This window comes from Argentina anserina, chromosome 3, assembly GCF_933775445.1.
Source record: "Argentina anserina chromosome 3, drPotAnse1.1, whole genome shotgun sequence".
In the NCBI taxonomy this organism is placed as follows: domain Eukaryota; kingdom Viridiplantae; phylum Streptophyta; class Magnoliopsida; order Rosales; family Rosaceae; genus Argentina; species Argentina anserina.
The window spans coordinates 19773807-19781109 of NC_065874.1; positions in this window are offsets into that span (position 1 = coordinate 19773807).

A 7303-nucleotide genomic window follows, 5' to 3' on the forward strand; every position below is an offset into this window, starting at 1 on the left:
TGGAAAGAAACACACGCCCACACTTGCAAAACTCTAAAATTTAATAGAAAGCCGTTAAGAAAGATACTCAATCGAGAATTGAAAAGATACACAAATTGTTATAGTAAAGATACGCAAACGATAGAAAGATACTCAGTTTGAAAGAAACAGACGCCTACACTTGAAAAACTCTCAAATTCATTAGAAACTCGCATCAGAAAGCCGTACAGAATGATACTCAAACGAGAATTGAAAAGATACACAAATAGAAATAGTAAAGATACTCAGTTTGAAAGAAACAAACGCCCACACTGGAAAAACTCTGAAATTCAATAGAAACTCGCATCAGAAAGCCGTTCAGAAAGATACTCAAACGAGAATTGAAAAGATACTCAAATTGGAATAGTAAATATACTCAAAGGATAAAAAGATACTCAGTTTGAAAGAAACACACGTCCACACTTGCAAAACTCTCAAATTCAATAGAAACTCGCATCAGAAAGCCTTACAGAAAGATACTCAAACGAGAATTGAAAAGATACACAAATTGGAATAGTAAAGATACGCAAACGATATAAAGATACTCAGTTGCAAAGAAACACACGCCCACACTTGCAAAACTCTCAAATTCAATAGAAACTCGCATCAGAAAGATACTCAAACGAGTATTGAAAAGATACACAAATTGGAATAGTAAAGATATGCAAACGATAGAAAGATACTCAGTTTGAAAGATACACACGCCCACACTTGCAAAACTCTCAAATTCAATAGAAACTCGCATCAGAAAGCCGTTCAGAAAGATACTCAATCGAGAATTGAAAAGATACACAAATTGTTATAGTAAAGATACGAAACGATAGAAATATAGTCAATTTGAAAGAAACACACGCCTACACTTGAAAAACTCTCAAATTCAATAGAAACTCGCATCAGAAAGCCGTATAGAATGATACTCAAACGAGAATTGAAAAGATACAAAAATAGGAATAGTAAAAATAATCAGTTTGATAGAAACACACGCCCACACTTGCAAAACTCTCAAATTCAATAGAAACTTGCATCAGAAAGCCGTTCAGAAAGATACTCACACGAGAATTGAAAAGATACTCAAATTGGAATAGTAAAGATACGCAAACGATATAAAGATACTCAGTTGGAAAGAAACACACGCCCACACTTCCAAAACTCTCAAATTCACTAGAAATTCGCATCAGAAAGATACTCACACGAGGATTGAAAAGATACACAAATTGGAATAGTAAAGATACGCAAACGATAGAAAGATACTCAGTTTGAAGGAAACACACGCCAACACTTGCAAAACTCTCAAATTCAATATAAACTCGCATCAGAAAGCCGTTCAGAAAGATACTCACAGGAGAATTGAAAAGATACAGAAATTGGAATAGTAAAGATACGCAAACGATAGAAAGATACCCAGTTTGAAAGAAACTCACGCCCACACTTGCAAAACTCTCAAATACAATAGAAACTCGCATCAGAAAGCCTTTCAGAAAAGATACTCACATGAGAATTGAAAAGATACACAAATTGGAATAGTAAAGATACGCAAACGATAGAAAGATACTCAGTTTGAAAGAAACACACGCCCACACTTGCGGAACTCTAAAATTCAATAGAAACTCGCATCAGAAAGCCGTTCAGAAAGATACTCAAACGAGAATTGAAAAGATACAGAAATTGGAATTGTAAAGATACGCAAATGATAGAAAGATACTCAGTTGGAAAGAAACACACGCCCACACTTGCAAAACTCTCAAATTGATTAGGAACTCACATCAGAAAGATACTCAAACGAGAATTGAAAAGATACACAAATTGGAATTGTAAAGATACGCAAATGATAGAAAGATACTCAGTTGGAAAGAAACACACGCCCACACTTGCAAAACTCTCAAATTCATTAGAAACTCGCATCAGAAAGATACTCACACGAGAATTGAAAAGATACACAAATTGGAATAGTAAAGATACGCAAACGATAGAAAGATACTCAGTTTGAAAGAAACACACGCCCACACTTGCAAAACTCTCAAATTCAATACAAACTCGCATCAGAAAGCCGTTCAGAAGGATACTCAAACGAGAATTGAAAACATAAACAAATTGGAATAGAAAAGATACGCAAACGATAGAAAGATACTCAGTTTGAAAGAAACACACGCCCACACTTGCAAAACTCTCAAATTCATTAGAAACTCGCATCAGAAAGATACTCACACGAGAATTAAAAACATACTCAAACGAGAATTGAAAAGATACTCAAACGATATAAATGTACTCAATTTGAAAGAAACACACGCCCACACTTGCAAAACTCTCAAATTCATTAGAAACTCGCATCAGAAAGCCGTTCAGAAAGATACTCACACGAGAATTGAAAAGATACTCAAACGAGAATTGAAAAGATGCGCAAACGATAGAAAGATACTCAGTTTAAAGAAACACACGCCCACACATGCAAGACACTCAAATACAATAGAAACTCGCATCAGAAAGCCGTTCAGAAAGATACTCACACGAGGATTGAAAAGATACACAAATTGGAATAGTAAAGATACGCAAACGATAGAAAGATACTCAGTTTGAAGGAAACACACGCCAACACTTGCAAAACTCTCAAATTCAATATAAACTCGCATCAGAAAGCCGTTCAAAAAGATACTCACAGGAGAATTGAAAAGATACAGAAATTGGAATAGTAAAGATACGCAAACGATAGAAAGATACCCAGTTTGAAAGAAACTAACGCCCACACTTGCAAAACTCTCAAATGCAATAGAAACTCGCATCAGAAAGCCTTTCAGAAAAGATACTCACACGAGAATTGAAAAGATACACAAATTGGAATTGTAAAGATACGCAAACGATAGAAAGATACTCAGTTGGAAAGAAACACACGCCCACACTTGCAAAACTCTCAAATTGATTAGGAACTCACATCAGAAAGATACTCAAACGAGAATTGAAAAGATACACAAATTGGAATTGTAAAGATACGCAAACGATAGAAAGATACTCAGTTGGAAAGAAACACACGCCCACACTTGCAAAACTCTCAAATTCATTAGAAACTCGCATCAGAAAGATACTCACACGAGAATTGAAAAGATACACAAATTGGAATAGTAAAGATACGCAAACGATAGAAAGATACCCAGTTTGAAAGAAACTCACGCCCACACTTGCAAAACTCTCAAATACAATAGAAACTCGCATCAGAAAGCCTTTCAGAAAAGATACTCACATGAGAATTGAAAAGATACACAAATTGGAATAGTAAAGATACGCAAACGATAGAAAGATACTCAGTTTGAAAGAAACACACGCCCACACTTGCGGAACTCTAAAATTCAATAGAAACTCGCATCAGAAAGCCGTTCAGAAAGATACTCAAACGAGAATTGAAAAGATACAGAAATTGGAATTGTAAAGATACGCAAATGATAGAAAGATACTCAGTTGGAAAGAAACACACGCCCACACTTGCAAAACTCTCAAATTGATTAGGAACTCACATCAGAAAGATACTCAAACGAGAATTGAAAAGATACACAAATTGGAATTGTAAAGATACGCAAATGATAGAAAGATACTCAGTTGGAAAGAAACACACGCCCACACTTGCAAAACTCTCAAATTCATTAGAAACTCGCATCAGAAAGATACTCACACGAGAATTGAAAAGATACACAAATTGGAATAGTAAAGATACGCAAACGATAGAAAGATACTCAGTTTGAAAGAAACACACGCCCACACTTGCAAAACTCTCAAATTCAATACAAACTCGCATCAGAAAGCCGTTCAGAAGGATACTCAAACGAGAATTGAAAACATAAACAAATTGGAATAGAAAAGATACGCCAACGATAGAAAGATACTCAGTTTGAAAGAAACACACGCCCACACTTGCAAAACTCTCAAATTCATTAGAAACTCGCATCAGAAAGATACTCACACGAGAATTAAAAACATACTCAAACGAGAATTGAAAAGATACTCAAACGATATAAATGTACTCAATTTGAAAGAAACACACGCCCACACTTGCAAAACTCTCAAATTCATTAGAAACTCGCATCAGAAAGCCGTTCAGAAAGATACTCACACGAGAATTGAAAAGATACTCAAACGAGAATTGAAAAGATGCGCAAACGATAGAAAGATACTCAGTTTAAAGAAACACACGCCCACACATGCAAGACACTCAAATACAATAGAAACTCGCATCAGAAAGCCGTTCAGAAAGATACTCACACGAGGATTGAAAAGATACACAAATTGGAATAGTAAAGATACGCAAACGATAGAAAGATACTCAGTTTGAAGGAAACACACGCCAACACTTGCAAAACTCTCAAATTCAATATAAACTCGCATCAGAAAGCCGTTCAAAAAGATACTCACAGGAGAATTGAAAAGATACAGAAATTGGAATAGTAAAGATACGCAAACGATAGAAAGATACCCAGTTTGAAAGAAACTAACGCCCACACTTGCAAAACTCTCAAATGCAATAGAAACTCGCATCAGAAAGCCTTTCAGAAAAGATACTCACACGAGAATTGAAAAGATACACAAATTGGAATTGTAAAGATACGCAAACGATAGAAAGATACTCAGTTGGAAAGAAACACACGCCCACACTTGCAAAACTCTCAAATTGATTAGGAACTCACATCAGAAAGATACTCAAACGAGAATTGAAAAGATACACAAATTGGAATTGTAAAGATACGCAAACGATAGAAAGATACTCAGTTGGAAAGAAACACACGCCCACACTTGCAAAACTCTCAAATTCATTAGAAACTCGCATCAGAAAGATACTCACACGAGAATTGAAAAGATACACAAATTGGAATAGTAAAGATACGCAAACGATAGAAAGATACTCAGTTTGAAAGAAACACACGCCCACACTTGCAAAACTCTCAAATTCAATAGAAACTCGCATCAGAAAGCCGTTCAGAAGGATACTCAAACGAGAATTGAAAACATAAACAAATTGGAAGAGAAAAGATACGCAAACGATAGAAAGATACTCAGTTTGAAAGAAACACACGCCCACACTTGCAAAACTCTCAAATACAATAGAAACTCGCATCAGAAAGCCTTTCAGAAAAGATACTCACACGAGAATTGAAAAGATACACAAATTGGAATAGTAAAGATACGCAAACGATAGAAAGATACTCAGTTTGAAAGAAACACACGCCCACACTTGCGAAACTCTAAAATTCAATAGAAACTCGCATCAGAAAGCCGTTCAGAAAGATACTCAAACGAGAATTGAAAAGATACAGAAATTGGAATTGTAAAGATACGCAAACGATAGAAAGATACTCAGTTGGAAAGAAACACACGCCCACACTTGCAAAACTCTCAAATTGATTAGGAACTCACATCAGAAAGATACTCAGACGAGAATTGAAAAGATACACAAATTGGAATTGTAAAGATACGCAAACGATAGAAAGCTACTCAGTTGGAAAGAAACACACGCCCAAACTTGCAAAACTCTCAAATTCATTAGAAACTCGCATCAGAAAGATACTCACACGAGAATTGAAAAGATACACAAATTGGAATAGTAAAGATACGCAAACGATAGAAAGATACTCAGTTTTAAAGAAACACACGCCCACACTTGCAAAACTCTCAAATTCTATAGAAACTCGCATCAGAAAGCCGTTCAGAAGGATACTCAAACGAGAATTGAAAACATAAACAAATTGGAATAGAAAAGATACGCAAACGATAGAAAGATACTCAGTTTGAAAGAAACACACGCCCACACTTGCAAAACTCTCAAATTCATTAGAAACTCGCATCAGAAAGATACTCACACGAGAATTGAAAACATACTCAAACGAGAATTGAAAAGATACGCAAACGATAGAAATATACTCAATTTGAAAGAAACACACGCCCACACTTGCAAAACTCTCAAATTCATTAGAAACACGCATCAGAAAGATACTCACACGAGAATTGAAAAGATACAGAAATTGGAATAGTAAATATACGCAAACGATAGAAAGATACTCAGTTTGAAAGAAACACACGCCCACACTTGCAAAACTCTCAAATTCAATATAAACTCGCATCAGAAAGCCTTTCAGAAAGATACTCACACGAGAATTGAAAAGATACACAAATTGTTATAGTAAAGATACGCAAACGATAGAAAGATACTCAGTTTGAAAGAAACACACGCCCACACTTACAAAACTCTCAAATTCAATAGAAACTCGCATCCGAAAACCGTTCAGAAAGATACTCAAACGAGAATTGAAAAGATATACAAATTGGAATAGAAAAGATATGCAAACGATAGAAAGATACTCAGTTTAAAAGAAACACACGCCGACACTTGCAAAACTCTCATATTCAATAGAAACTCGCATCAGAAAGCCGTTCAGAAGGATACTCAAACGAGAATTGAAAGCATAAACAAATTGGAATAGAAAAGATATGCAAACGATAGAAAGATACTCAGTTTGAAAGAAACACACGCCCACACTTGCAAAACTCTCAAATTTATTAGAAACTCGCATCAGAAAGCCGTTCAGAAAGATACTCACACGGGAATAGAAAAGATACTCAAACGAGAATTGCTAAATAAACGCAAACGATAGAAAGATACTCAGTTGGAAAGAAACACACGCCCACACTTGGAAAACTCTCAAATTCAATAGAAACTCGCATCAGAAAGCCGTTCAGAAAGATACTCACACGAGAATTGAAAAGATACTCAAACGAGAATTGAAAAGATACGCAAACGATAGAAAGATACTCAGTTTAAAGAAACACACGCCCACACATGCACGACACTCAAATACAATAGAAACTCGCATCAGAAAGCCGTTCAGAAAGATACTCACACGAGGATTGAAAAGATACACAAATTGGAATAGTAAAGATACGCAAACGATAGAAAGATACTCAGTTTGAAGGAAACACACGCCAACACTTGCAAAACTCTCAAATTCAATATAAACTCGCATCAGAAAGCCGTTCAGAAAGATACTCACAGGAGAATTGAAAAGATACAGAAATTGGAATAGTAAAGATACGCAAACGATAGAAAGATACTCAGTTTGAAAGAAACTCACGCCCACACTTGCAAAACTCTCAAATACAATAGAAACTCGCATCAGAAAGCCTTTCAGAAAAGATGCTCACACGAGAATTGAAAAGATACACAAATTGGAATAGTAAAGATACGCAAACGATAGAAAAATACTCAGTTTGAAAGAAACACAAGCCCACACTTGCAAAACTCTCAAATTCA